The sequence below is a fragment of the Panthera leo genome, chromosome B2 (genome assembly GCF_018350215.1).
Source record: "Panthera leo isolate Ple1 chromosome B2, P.leo_Ple1_pat1.1, whole genome shotgun sequence".
Taxonomy (NCBI): Eukaryota; Metazoa; Chordata; class Mammalia; order Carnivora; family Felidae; genus Panthera; species Panthera leo.
Genome location: NC_056683.1, coordinates 123017832 through 123033225, shown reverse-complemented (window position 1 = coordinate 123033225; position 15394 = coordinate 123017832). Strand labels below are relative to the sequence as shown.

The 15394-nt window shown below is 38.5% G+C and overlaps 2 long non-coding RNA genes across 3 annotated transcripts; both read left to right on the top strand.

The window, feature by feature from the left end:
- The first annotated feature begins 850 nt into the window (after nucleotides 1–850).
- LOC122219188 lies at nucleotides 851–4754 on the top strand. 2 transcript variants are annotated; one of them, XR_006202292.1, is made up of 4 exons: nucleotides 851–1000; nucleotides 2363–2492; nucleotides 3991–4117; nucleotides 4605–4754. It is a non-coding gene; the product is annotated as an uncharacterized LOC122219188 (long non-coding RNA). The 2 variants fall into 2 exon arrangements; XR_006202291.1 differs by having other exon boundaries at nucleotides 3991–4150.
- Nucleotides 4755–5530: 776 nt separating this feature from the next.
- On the top strand, nucleotides 5531–11265 carry LOC122219187. Its single transcript, XR_006202290.1, has 4 exons — nucleotides 5531–6613; nucleotides 7683–7879; nucleotides 9808–9843; nucleotides 10978–11265. It is a non-coding gene; the product is annotated as an uncharacterized LOC122219187 (long non-coding RNA).
- The last annotated feature ends 4129 nt before the right edge of the window (nucleotides 11266–15394 follow it).

Sequence of the window (15394 nt, the reverse complement as noted above, 5' to 3'; positions counted from 1 at the left end):
GAATTACTTCAGCTGAATCAACAGCTCAGCTCATTTGCACCTCCTGACCTTCTGGAACTGACCTGTGAGATGCATCCTCAAACCAATTTCTTCCCTCCAAGGACTGAAATTAGATATAGAAAGGTACACATGACTAGCAGTGGTAATACGCATTCTCGAGTTCAGATTTCTTGAGCTAAAACAAATATGAGAGACAAGGTAAACTGCAACGCCCAAAGCAAGAGATTTTACATCGTAACCCACTGCCTCCGTGAGATTTCAAGGAGCACTACTGGAGATGACTAAGGAAAGAGATGGGCGGGAGAAGGGATGGAAAAACTTACAGTAGTAAACCGATCTGCACAGATTATACACAATTAATTGAAAACCAACTTTGGTGAAGCGAACGAAAGGCGGGGCTTGGAATCCTAAACTAAGCGTTAATCATGGCTCAGACACTTACTAGTCAGTGGCCTTAAGAGGTTATTTAAGCTCTTTCTGCCTCAGTGTTCTCATCCTTAAAATGGGGATGATAATACCTGCCCCTTAGCATAGTTGTGAAATAATCTGTATAAAGTACCTGGTACACAGTACACAGTCAATTAGTGTATTTTACATTTCTTTCTCCTTATATGTTTCTTTTTAGTAATAATGGTTTCATTTTAAAATCTCACTGTTTTCAAAGCTCTTCTACATAGGTTTTCTTAACTCATCTCACAGCACTATCTGATATAAATATTAGCTCTTTTTCACATAAGAGAACACAGAGGCTCATTCTAGAACCCACACTAGATTCTGGTCACCAAGGCTACTTCTCATCCTGTGCTAATCCCACTAGACTGACTATTGGAATAGCTGATTCATATGGAAACACAGCTAAAAATAGTGAACAGACTCTAAGATCACCATATAACGATCTAGGGGCACCCAGGTGGCTCAGTCGGTTGGGTGTCTGACTCTTGATTTTGGCTCAGGTCATGATCTCAGGATCATGGGATCATGTCACAGGATCAAGCCCCGGGTAGGTCTCCGCACTGAGTCTGGAGCCTGTTTAGATTCTCTCTCTCTCCCTCTGCCCCTCCTTTCTGCTTGCATGTGCTTTCTCTTTCTAAAAATGAAAAAGAAAAAATATATATAATGATCCAAAGTTTTTAAAAATATTAGGTCAATAGACAAAAGAATATCATGGCAATCCAGGTGATATGCATTTCAATTTTCACTACGCAGTTGGGACTACAAGGGGCTAGAAATAAATATCCCATTCAGAATTATAGAATGCACGGTATAGGATTTAGCATGCTTCTGGAGAGCTGTGAAATCATTTAAAAATCCATTCCTGTTTGCGATTATTGTTTGCAGAAATCTGCAGATAATATACATACAAAAACGTATAAGGCAGATATTAAAAGTTCTTGCGAAGGCAAAGTTCATGTTAAATAGTAAGGATGCATCAGTTTTAGCAACTTAAAAACTAATGAAGTAATTCATCATATATTAAATATAATGATAAAATACCTTTTGTCACTTTTTGGCTAGTTTTCATCTTATTACTGCATCTAGCATATACACTACCACTAGAAGTTTTCATTTCAAAGTGAAATTTTAGAACACCTTTACGAAAATCTCAGAAATAAAATGGGGAAACAAAGAGGTAGTTAAGGGTCCAACAGAGTTTGGGAGAAAACGCTAATAAAGCTTAGTGTTTGAAAAGAGGACATACCTAGAGTACCCAGCTCTGTGTCTGGTATATAGAAAGCTTTCTAGTCAAGTTTTCCTTTTCTACCAGGGAAACTTGTGCTCTAGGTTCAAAACAATAAAAGGCAGAGACAATATGTCAACAAAGATGGACTCTAAAAGCAAAGAGAGTAACAAAGTAGGATCAGTTCAGGGAAGCAGGTTTGTGTTTCACAGAAATGAAAGAGCCCATCAATGATTTCTTAAAGCCCCATGTGTGAAAAGCCTGGCTATGTTGCCAGAATGGACATTACACTGTACCAACCAGATCTACACTTCAGACTGAGATATTCCTTTTTCTGCTGCCAGAGGTGTTGGCTGTCATAGGTGTGTCCTTCCCAGGGAACTGTTCTTGGCTGAAAGAAGCTGCCTTACCCAAGTTTATGCTTCCCTCTGGAGCAGCTACCCACCCCCCCACCAGTGACTCACGGAGGTAGAGTTACAAAGCCCAGCAGCCCCTTGCTTCAATTGTGACAACCGTAAAGGGCCCTCCCGGCTCCAGAGCCCCTGATGGGGCTGGCTGAAGCTTCTGTTACAACTACATCACACCTCAGCCCCACTTTACCCAGACTGCTTTCCTCAGTCCATCACCAGTGTTGATCCTTGGTGCATTCACCAATAAACAACCAACCATAAGTCTCCATTTCAGAGCTCTTTCCAGAGGACCCAACTAAAGACACTTGGTTACAGCAATGGTTTCCGGGAAGTAGACTCTGATATGGGATCTTGGAGATAGATTGCCCACTGGCCAGCTGGCAATGAGGACCCCACAAAGGGTGGTAAGTAGAAAACTGATACCCTGGTACATTGTATGGGTCAACCGTCAAAGGGTTCAGCGACGGTGAACTGGGATAGGATGACAGGAAAGGCAGTGCACGGGCTCAGGCATCTGAGAGGTGCAGTGGGCATCACGGTTATCAGGACTACGGAATAGGGGAAACCTGATTCATCGAGGGAGACAGACTTCATTGCAGAAGTGACTGGAGTTCAAGCCAACACTAAGGGGTATGTGTGTGAGGGGGAAGATGGTTACAAAAGAGCCATCCAGACAAAGGAAATAGCATCTACAGAACCTTTGGTACAGAAACGTGCCTGGCACTGAGGGGAACTGAGAGTGGCCGATAAATCTCTGGAGAGTGGAAATGAAATAGGGGAAGAAAGGAACCAGATGAGGCTGGAGGCAAAGGCAGGGGCCAAGTCACAGCACAGCAGAGACTGTTGTTATCTTAAGAGTGATGATAAACCACTGAAGGGTTTGAAGCAAGAAAGCTACAAGCAGAGATTTGCCTTAAAAAAAGAAAAATCTCTTCTGCTATTTGTGAACCGACTGGAGAGAAAGAAAATGTACAGGAGGAAAGGTTGTCTGCACTGCTCAAGAACCCAAAGTCAATTTTGTGCAGGAACAGTAAGTGATCCCACATTGTGAAGAGGCCTGTGCAGTGAGTCCGTGCACTCATGAAGGTAGATGGAGTGGCCCATGCTGGGATGCGGTGATTCTCTCTAGAGCCTTCTTCACTCACCGAGCTGTCAAACCACCCTCTCGGGTGATGGGAAGACCAACGCATCTCCACTTACTGGTTGACGTCAACAGAAACAACCTGGGCCATTTCCCTTTAGTTTAAGATTTTAATCTCTGTTTAGACACTAGAAGGTGGGCTCCACTGTTAACAGAGACTTAATGTCCTTTGTCACTGCTGTGTCCCCAGCTCTTAAAACAGTGCTCAGTCTTAGAAGGTGGTACTCAATAAATAGTTGTTGAAAAATTGAATAAGTGAGTTTTAAAGGAAATACTCCTAATGGGGGCGTAGCAAATGCCTATATTTATACCTTGATATGAAGGATAAATATGAGTATAGGCTTAAAGGGGCAGGAGGGAAGCAGTGGGTAAGAGGGCTGTAGCAACTTGCCTACTTTATTGTTTATATGTGGGGGTAAGCATGGGAGGCAAACAGGTAACGTCTTCGGTTGAACAGCTTAATGGGACTGGCTGAAGATACACTTTTGAGTCAAGCTGTAACCTCGAGCTGTTAAGTTCTTTCAAAGTGAGAGCAACTGTCATGTTCTGACATAACCTACTCATTAAGCCCTACTTGTCATTTCCTGTTTTGTTTTGTTTTGTTTTGTTTTAATGGAAGGATCTTAGAGTTATCTTCCAATGTAATCTAAACCAGTTGTGAAACCCAAATAACTCCTTGTCCTTGCTTCCAAGTCTGGGCCTGTAGAAGAGTCAGTCACTCTTGAATGAAAGATAAATGGCACTTCTCTTCCTCCTGGCAGCTGCGTTCCTGCTCCTGAGCCTGGCTGTAAGGCTGAGACCCGAGTGGAGAGCCGCCCTCGAGATCCCTCACGTCTTCTACACCTTTCTGTGCCCCTCAGAACCGAACATCAATTTTATGGAGGAACAGTAAGTGGTCCCATATTGAGGCAGCCTGCACAGGTGAGTCTGTGCCCTCTGTCACGGTTGTAAACTAACACATTACATATTCATGCACAGAGGGACTGGGGAGGACACCCCACTCCAGAGCGTGAGCGAACAGTGACATCCAGTGGCAAGCGGGGTGCATTTCTGACGTGCGTGCGGTGCACGCGACCATGAGGCTCACTCTTCTCCCTAGATGCTCACTTCTGCTTTGTCCTTCCAACCTCGGAACCCTCCGAAACTCCAGGAAGATTCCCATTTCAGACCAACCGGGTTCTACCAATCATATTTATCTTTCCTCATCTCTGGGTTTTTCTTTCGGCATAATCATTCATCTCTCTCCAGAGTTGCAATGTTTTAAATTGCATCAAAAATTTAAGAGATGTTAATGTTCAACAGATGAGAAAATGTAAAATTCCAAAATTATATTTGTTCTTGGTTTTGAGACCAAGCTTTGTCATTCCTTCAACAGATGGTCATCATGCACCTACTAGGTGCCAAGCAGTGAGCAACAGAAGAATTCTTACCCTCTTGGAGGTTACATTCTTACCGGAGAAGACAAGACAGTAATATACATACATATATAGACATCTCAAGTCATCTTAAGTGCTGAAAGAAAGAAAGAAAGAAAGAAAGAAAGAAAGAAAGAAAGAGGAGGGAGGGAGGGAGGGAGGAGGGAGGGAGAGAGGGAGGGAGGAAGGAAGGAAGGAAGGAAGGAAGGAAGGAAGGAAGAAGGAAGGGGGAAAAGAAACAAGAGAAACAAGGTAAGAACATAGAACCTGACAAGGGGATTGGTGTTATTTGGTGTGGTGATCATACAAGGTCTCTCTGAGCACATTTGAGCAGCACCCTGAAATTAAGGGTCAGATAATGTGTATGTCAGAGGAGGAACATTCCAAACATAGAAAAAAAGCAAGTGATAAAAATAACTGTCATATGAAATCAAGATTCTAGAGAAAATTAAAAATGGGATCATCACAGGGCGCCTGGGTGGCTCAGTTGGCTAAGCATCTGACCTCAGCTCAGGTCATGATCTCCTGGTTCATGAGTTCAAGCCCCTCATTGGGCTCTGTGCTGACAGTTCAGAGCCTGCTTGGGATTCTCTGTCTCCCTCTCTCTCTGCCCCTTCCCCACTCATGCTCTCTCTCTCTCTCAAGTATAAATAAATAAACATTAAAAAAAATTTTTTTTTAATGTTTATTTATTTTTGAGAGAGGGAGAGACAGAGTACAAGCTGGGGAGGGGCAGAGAGAGAGAGGAAGACACAGAATCCGAAGCAGGACCCAGGCTCCGAGCTGTCTGCACAGAGCCCGACTCGGGGCTTGAACTCACCAACCGTGAGGTCATGACCTGAGACGAAATCCGACTCTCAACCGACTGAGCCAGGCAGGCGCCCCATAAATAAACTTTTTAAAGAAAATGAGATCATCAGTATTGAAATAAAAATAATTATACAGGAAAGCAATTATACATTAACGCCTAAGCTATGAGCCTAAACTCAACTTGCACACTTTAGACAGAAGAGTGCAAAAGTTAATTACAGGCGATCTTCGAATTAGGAATTCAGACCTAAAATAAAATAGTGCCCTATAATAACAAAATGCCACTACTTACAAACAGTTTATGTCAATGAAAAGGCGAACAGTCGGGAATGTAGACAGATACATGCTTCCTTAGGTTTCTTACCCAAGTGCACTCAACAGGAACAGGAACAATAGGCCACCCAGTGGTAGCTAAGGGCATTACCTCTGTCTCTCTGTCCTCTGTATCTCTCTTTCTCACACACACACAATGCAGAAAGTTTCACAATTATCATGGTATATAATAAGGACACAATTTTGAGAAAGATAATTTATTCCTTTCCCTCTTTTTGAGGCGTGACTTACACATATCTTTAAGGGTTCAACTGGCTTAATTTTTACATATGTTACATACGCATAAATTTAACTACCACCCAGGTTAACATATAAAACATTCCCAGCTCCTCAGAAGTCTCTCTTTTGCCCTCCCTCTCACAACCCCCAAAAGGTAATCATTATTCTGCCTGTCATTATGCATGTATTTAGTTTAGTCTGTTTTTTGAACTCATACATGAAATCACAGAGTATATATTCTTTTTATGTCTGACTTTTGTTTAACATCACATCTGTCAGATTCACTCATATTGCTGTTTGTTGCAATAATCTGTTTTCATTGCTATTATTATTGCCAATATTGTTAGTATGCTAGTATTCTAGTATAGATATATACATATACGGTTGATATGTTCTACTGTTGGTAAACTTTTGGGTTATTTTTTAGTTGGGGTTATTATGAATAAATCTGTTACTAACATTTTCATACGTGTCTTTTGGCAAAAGTAAGCATTCATTTTTGTTGAGTACGTCTCCAGGATTAAAATCACTGATTCATAAACTGGGCCAGCTACATAATCTGCAGGGCTCAGTGCAAAATGAAAATGCAAGGCTTCTTGCTTAAAAGGTAAGGGGAAAGTGCCGTCCGAGGTACTAAAACATAAAACTCTTTCCTCTTTTCCACGATCTCTCTCAACTTGTTGTGTTCTTTTATTTGCCATTTAATGTCTCTTTAAGTAAAGAAAAATTAAAACGTTTGGATATTAGCATGGATTTCACCATTCCCTGTTATACTGTTCATTGGCAGTTTTAAATGCAAATGTAAAAGCATTTCATCTGTATGAGAATCACCGCAATTACACAGTTTGTATTTCATAGCTGTACGTGCATATGGATCCCATTCTTAACAGAACACTGAAAATGCTGCATTGAACTAAATCAGATATATATTTTTTTTAATTTACATCCAAGTTAGTTAACATATAGTGCAATAATGATTTCAGGAGTAGATTCCAGTGATTCATCCCCTACATATAACACCCAGTGCTCATCCCAACAAGTGCCTTCCTTAATGCCCCTTGCCCATTTAGCCCATCCCCCTACCCACGAACCCTCCAGAAACTCTCAGTTTGTTATCTATATTTAAGAGTCTCTTATGTTTTGTCCCTGTTTTTATATTATTTTTGTTTTCCTTCCCTTATGTTCTTCCATTTTGTGAATCAGATTTTTTTAGTGTTTATTTATTTTCAAGCTAGAGAGAATGAGATAGACAGAGCGTGAGCAAGGGAGGGGCAGAGAGAGGGGGAGACACAGAATCCAAAGCAGGCTCCAGGTTCTGAGCAGTCAGCACAGAACCTGACGCTGGGGCTCGAACCCACGAACCATGACCTGAGCCGAAGTCAGAAGCTTAACCGACTGAGCCACCCAGGCACCTCCTAAATCAGATATTTTTATTTTGTTTCTTGGTATGTGCACATTATACCAACACTTCCTACCCTCCGCCTACTGGTGAGAAAGAAGGACTAAAAAGATAAAGAACTTGTAGGTTGCCCTATCTTTTCCTTTCCTTCCATGTTCTTATTTCTAGCATATGTGTTTGGCTAATGCAGGGAAGTGACATCAGTAAGAAAGGATATGACAGGATTCTTTGGTTTTTCATGTTTCTGAAAACAGCACTGCCTTCTTTCTACATTCAGGGCAAGTTCTGGTTCTGGTGGAAACGAGGCTCCTTGGGGAAGTCAGCAGCACCCATACACCCTGTACTCCTTTGAGTGACCGCTCAGGCGTGGGCTGCGCAGAATTTGGTGCTCGCGGGCATGGTGTTATGCTGTAGGTGACTGAGGCAGCAAAGAACAATGGCAGACCCACAGGCTATAGCTACCTCCCTGCTCAGGTGCATGGTCCCTACTCGCGACGAGAATTCACTTACCAAAAACAAAGCAAAACAAAACACAGACAAACAAAAACACGTTTAAAGAGAAAATCATTCAGAATTTCAAGATGTGGCCAGCAGGGCATTAAACCATGCAATAGAGCTCTGCTGAGCTTCAGGCCCCGTGCGACTACACAGATCATCTATCCCTGAACCCGGTCCTTTTTAGAAGCAGTTTTGCTAAACAGTTTTCCAAGGTAGCTGTACCAATTTAACACTTCACCAACAATATATGAGAGTCCTGGTTGCTCTAACTTTTCACCAACACTGGGTATCATTTAACCATCATATTGGGAAGGTATTAGTATCCCTTTGCACTTTTAGTTTGTGTTGCCCTGATGACTGATGAGGCTGATGTTCAAAGGCCTGTTGTCATTTTACTCGCTTTTTTTTGTTAAAGTACCTGTTAAAACTTTTGCCCCTTTTTATATTGGGTAGTCTACCTTTTTCTCATCGGTCTGTAGGGGTTATTCATATTTTCTGCATTCTTTCCACATACGTATACGTTGCAAATATCTTCTGCTTCTCTTTCACTCTCTAACAGTATTTTTGATGAACAGCAGTTGTTAATTTTAATGAATTCTAAGTTACTAATTTAGAGCTTTGCAGTAAGCTTTGATATCTTGGTGTAACTTGCCCAGTTTCATTCTTCTTCAGTATTATCTTGGTCTTTCCTTTTGAAATAAAAACTCTGCAATGAGCTATGTGCCAACCTAAAAAAGTCTTCAGATCTGAATTCCCTAAATTACCCAGCAGAGGGAACTATGCTACTACCAAGTAAAGCCAGACTACCTCTGGATTTGGACTAAAGCAAATTATTAGTGTTGTGCTTTGTCTTTCCATACCAGAAAAGAGGAGTCTTTGGTTTCTTTTAACATACTCTAGCTAATTAGCATTCCCAGCAGGTGCAACCACCGGCTGGACTTATTATACCAACAGTTGTTGCATTGAGAACTTTCTGGTGATCATAAATGCCAAGGTCATTCAATATTTTCAAGAATTTTCATCTTCTTTATTGTCACCATTCGTTATGGTACTGATGAACATAACTTCTGTGGCTGTTTATAAACCCTACCGGAAGCCATTGTTTCTTCTAGGACTAGTGTTCCATTTTCCACAGTAATTCTGAACCTCAGAATAGAAAAGAAATGACCAAAACAACATCACAAATCTCTTAGTGAAAAGTGTTCTTTGAAATTAAATGAAAATTGTTTAGTATCCAGAAATATATATACATATATTCTGTATACATACATGTATATTATATATAATATGTATATGTATTATATATAATATATAATAATATATATTATATATAATATTATGTATAATATACATACATATAATATGTATATGTATTATATAATATATAATATATTATATTATATATAATATACATATTGAAGTCAATATGTATTATATATAATATAATATACATTATATATAATATAATATTATTATATATAATAATATAATATATATAATATAATATAATTATATATAATAATATAATATATATAATATATAATTATATATAATATAATTATATAATATATAATATAATATATATAATATATAATAAATGTATATATAATGTACATATATGTATACAGAATATATGTATATATAATATATATTCTATATAATATACATGATACATTATGCTACATATGGTGCATATATAGTCTTCCAATTTGTAGCTTGTCTCTTAACTCTCTTTCATTGCCTTTTGATGAGCAGAAATTCTTAATTTTAATGTAGTCAAACTTATCAATTTTTTTGTTTATAGTTAATGCTTTCTATGCTTAAGAAATGCTTTCCTCCTCTAAACTGATATAGATACTCTACTATACTGTCTTCTAAAATCTTTTTTGGCTTTGCCTTCACAGCTCTTGGATTGGTTTGTTAGTGCTGCCGTCACAAAGGTGGGTTAGATGACATCAATTTATTATCTCTTGGTTCCAGAAGCTAGAAGTCTAAAATCAAGGTATCAGCAGGTTTGTTTCTTCTGAGAGGGGGAATGAGGGGGAATCTCTTCCAGGCATCTCCCCTAAACTTCTGGTGGTTTACTGGTAATCTCTGGTGTTCTATGGCTTGTAGATGCATGACCCCAATCTGTGCCTTTATGTTCATATGGCTTCTCCCTGTGTGCATGTTTGCATCCAAATTTCTCCTTTTTACAAGGACGCCAGTTATATTGGATTAAAGACACATCCTCCTCCCGTATGACCTCATCTGAACTTAACTAATTCACATCTGCAACAACCTTATTTCCAACTTAGTTCATTTTCTGAGAACTGGGGAGGGGACATCATTTAACCTATAACAGCTCTTTCTTTAATCCACCTCAAATTATTTTTGTAGGTGATGTGGCACAAGTTTAACAGATTGGGGTCATGTATCTACAAGCCATGGAACACCAAAGATTACCAGCAAACCACCAGAAGCTTAGGGGAGATGCCTGGAACAGATTCCCCCTTACTCCCCCTCTCAGAAGAAACAAACCTGCTGACACCAAAATTTTCCCAGAACCATTCACCGAAAATCCCATTCTTTCCCCACTCATCTAAAATATTCTCTTTTATCAAATGTGTGTAAATGCTGGACTCCATAGACTGTTTCATTGATCCTTTATTCTACCACATGATCTTACTGTACCTTTATAATAACTCTTCACACGTGAAAGGGCAAGTCCTCCCATCTGAACTTTTGGAAAGATGTCTTTATTAATTCTGGACCTTTGAGATTTGACATGAATTTTATAATCACCTTGTCAAGACTTTTATAATCACCTTTCACAAAAATCTGTTAAAATTTTCATTGGTATTGCATTGTATCTATGACCTAATTTTAACAGATATTGATTTCTCAACCCATAACCACAATCTACATTTCTCTGTCCAGAAAAATATCCTTCGATGTCACTCATTAGAATTTAATACATTCTACTAGTTGGTGTGTAGACATGCAATTGTTTTTTTGGAAATTGAATTCATGTCTAGAAACCCTGATAAACTCTCACATTAATATTTACCCATAGATATTTTTTCACTCTACAGGATACGTGGCCAGTACTCCTTAAGACCGCCATGGTCATGCAAAACACAGAAAAATTGAGAAAATATCACAGACCAGAGGAGACTGAGGAAACATGTCAACATGGCACCCTACATTGGATCCTGGAACAGCAATGGAAAGAAAATCAGAGAAATCCAAATACAGTCTGAAGTTTACTGAACAGTAATATGCCAGTGTGACTTTCTTAGTTTAGAAAATTTACTGTGGTAATGTAACTGGGTGAGAAGTATGCAAATTCCTTGTACTGCCTTTGCAAATTTTCTGTACAAAAGTCCATAAATAAAAACAAAAAAGTTTATTTTTTTTAATGTGGTATTCGTCTCAAAATAAACAAATAGACCAATGAGAAGAATAGAGATCCAGAAATAACCCATACACATATGGTCAACAGATTTCCAAAAAAAAAAAAGTGACCAAAGCAATTTCACGTGGACTGAAAATCTTTTCAACAAATAGAACAGAAATAAAGGACAGCTGCCTGAGATAAAGAATTAATCTCTACTTTTTCCTGATACCATCCATAAAAACTAACTTACAGTGTATTGTGGATTTAATTGTAAAAGGTAAAACTACAGAATTTCTAGAAAACATTTTCAACTTTGGAATACACAAAGATTTCTGAAGATGAGACACCAAAACACAACCATAAAGGAAAAGATTGAAAAAATAGCCTTTCTCAAAATTACAAATTTTGCTCTTGCAGACATGATTGTAAAAACTAAAAGGCAAGCCACGAACTGGGAGAAAATATTTGCAACATACATATCTGATATCCACAATACATAAAGGACTCTTACAGCCCAATAACAAGCAATAACCCAAAGGCCCATCAACAGAAGAATGGACAAACCAAATGTGGTAAATTCATATAACGGAATGTCAGGGAAACAGTGATCCATGAATATTTTCAACTTCTGGACAGTCTGTCTTCTTAAGCAAAGGAAAAAGGCACACCATAGAATGTCTCCTCTTCCTTGACTCATCTGCTCCTTACAATTGCAAGGGGGTTAGACCTGCAGCCATATGTTCTCATTCAGAAGATGATAAGACTTACCTCCTCCAGAGACAAATGTTTGCGGCCCAAGGTAGGGACTTTCCCCTTTGCCTTCCTGAAAGAATCCATTTACTCTCCAAAGTATTTGTTAACCTTAGAGACAAAGAGTTTCTCTCCCTCTCTCAGAAAGACAGGACAGCAGCTAAGCAGTGTGTCGTCAATCTAAGCTTCCAGATTATAATAATATTGGGTTTCCTCTCCTGTAGTGCATGCACAGAACCCACCTAGCTCTCACCACGTCTCCCCAGAAGAGAGAGAGAGGAATGGAGCGAGGGAACAGACGCAGCTATTGCTGTAGGTAATACTAATAACTCTGATCTCTGCCCTGGAAACCTGGTATTTGCTTTTGGCATAAAAATGAACAGACATTAACAACTTATTACGGAACACTCCTAGCAATTAAAAACAAAACAAAACAAAACAAAACTACTCATACATGGAACAACATGAATGAATCTCAAAGACATTATGTTGAACAAAAAAAGCCAGACACAGAAGAATACATACTGTATGCTTCTCCTAATAACAAGGTCAAGAACAGTCAAAACTAATCAGATGGTAATGAGAGTCAAAACAGTGAGTTCCTGTTGGGAGGTATATGAGAAGCAGCAGGAGGGAATCTTCTGGAGTGCTGAAAATACTCTAGATTTTGGTCTCTGGTTAGTAACATGGTTGTGCATGTATGAAAAGTAAAGATTAGTGTGCTTTAAGCACCTTATTTTATGTGTGTTATGATTTTAATTTAAAAAAAAAACTTTAAAAAACAAACCCTCATCCAGTTGTGGGAATTAACAAGTGATTCTAAAATTTCCATGGAAATACAAAGGGCAAAAAATAGGCAAGGTACTCAAATAAGAACAAAGTAGAGGGACTGAAAGGGAAAAAAATAAAATAATTTAAGTAGTGTAGGATTTGGCAAAATAATAGACAAAGAGACCAACTGAACAGAGTCTATAAACAGATGCATTAATGAATGACATTTAGTTTATGAAGAAGATGATGCTTTAGGGAAAGGATGATTTTTCAGTAAATGGTGCTGGGACAGTCAGACTCATATAAAAAATAAAATTTGAACCCCTAGTTTAAACCATATATAAAAATCAATTCGAGGCAGATCATAATTTTACATGTGAAAAATAAAGCAATAAAGCTTTCAGAAAAGAACTTAGAAGAATATCTTCATGATCTTAGGGCGGAATAACATTTTTTAAACAGGACACAAAAAACAATGACCATAAGAGAAATCATTGGTAAATTATACCATATTACATTTAAGGACTTTTATTACTCTATTGAGAGAGTAAAAAAGCAAACCACAATAAGGGGAGAAATATTTATATAATATATAACTGCCAAAGGCTTAATATTCAGAATATGTAACAAATGTCTCCAAAAAAAAAATAACATAAAAGAGATGATATAAAAAAATAGGTAAGAAACAGGAGCAGATCCTTGACACAGAGTATATCCAAAATGGCTAATAAACTTATGAAAAAGTTCTCAATGTCATTTGCTGCTGATGGCAGTGTAAATTGTTATAACCACTTTGGAAAACAGGCTTGGCATTATTTACTTAAGCAGAAATTATGTCTGTCTTATGATTTGGTAATTACACTTCTGGGTATGTACCTGCCAGAAATATGTACACGTAGGCAAGAGACACAAATAAGAATGTTCCAGAAAAAAAAATGTTCCAAGAAGCACTATTGCCAATAGCTGCAAACTGGAAACAATTTAAATGTCATCAAAATAAAATGCATAAATAAATTATAGTATAGTTACATAATGGATAACTTTATAGTGTTGCACTAAAGCTACAGGCAGTAACAGATAATTCTCAGCATAGTGTTGAGTAAGAGAAGCCAGATACAATGGAATGCACACTGAATTATTTTGGGGAGAAGAGAAGGGGTAAGAGGACAGCCCATGTAGAGTTACCATTGTTCTATTTCTTGACTTGGGTGATGCTTACCAACGTATTCCCTTAGTGATAACTCATTGAACTGTAACATCTATCTTGGTGCATTTTTCTGTATGTGTATTATACTTAACAACTACAAAAAATCTTAATGCGTGGACCACTTCTCCAAAATTTTTTTGAAAGAATTGGAGGAAGATCTGATGAGATAGGATTCCATAAGATTTTAACTATTTGATATTATTTGGATTTGAGCAGACAGCATAATGTAAACATTGTCAGGGGTCCCAAATATCCACAGAGAACAGCAGAGTAGACTAAAAGGATTTCAGAAATCTCCTTAGTCCTGGATGCTTACTGTCTCCCCCGGACTCTCTCCTTTCCTCCTTTCCCCCCAAAATGGCCTGCCCTCTAACCTTCAGGTTTACTTTTGGATTCTTAGTACGTTCTGGACCTGCCCCTGGCCATACTTGAGTGTTCAAAAAACGGGCATCTGTTTCCATTCACAACGTAGTTTACAATATGGAAATCACACCAATGCTGCATTTTCCATAAATTAGTAAGTATACATCTTCGTATGTGTGTTATTTTGCAGTTCACCTGGTAAATGTATTTGCTTTATTTTCTTAAGTGCAGAGGCATATAAGGAAGTCATTACAAACACAGACTTTGAAATTAGATTAACCAGGCTTCAGATCCCAGTTCTGTCATTTATTAAGTGAACAACCTGTCCAAGCATGTTTCCTCATTTTGTAATTCAGGGTAATGTGACTAACTCATAGCATTGTTGTAAGGTGGTAAGTGTAAAATTCTTAGCATACTACCTAGCTCAAGGTAAGAATTCAATAACTTCACCTAATGGTGCTGATAGAGCTGATGATGTATCATCCCTGGAAACTATTTAGGAGTTCAACTGGAATAGAAAAAGCTTGTATTTTTGTTTGTGGTATTAGCACTAGGGTTGAGGGTGCAGGGTATTGATTTATAGCTGTGCTGATCAGAAAGCCTAAAATCCCGTACATCAGGCTCCACAAAATTAAGATCTCGGTAGGTGGTAAATCATGGCAAGAAGGATTGTCATCTAGATATTTCTCCAGAGAAGACACACAGGTGGCCAACAGACACATGAAGAGATGTTCAACATCATGCAACAGCAGAGAAATGCAAATCAAAACTACAGTGAGCTATCACCTCACACTGCCAGAGAGGCTAAAATCAAAAACACAAGAAGCAACAAGTGTTGGCGAGGACGTGGAGTAAAAGGAACCCTTGTGCACTGTTGGTGGGAATGCAAACTGGTGCAGCCACCGTGGAAGACAGTATGGAGCTTCCACAAAAAAGTTAAAAATAGAAGTACCCTACGATCCAGTAATCACACTACTGGGTATTTGTCCCCAAAATACAAAAACACTAATTCAAAGGGATA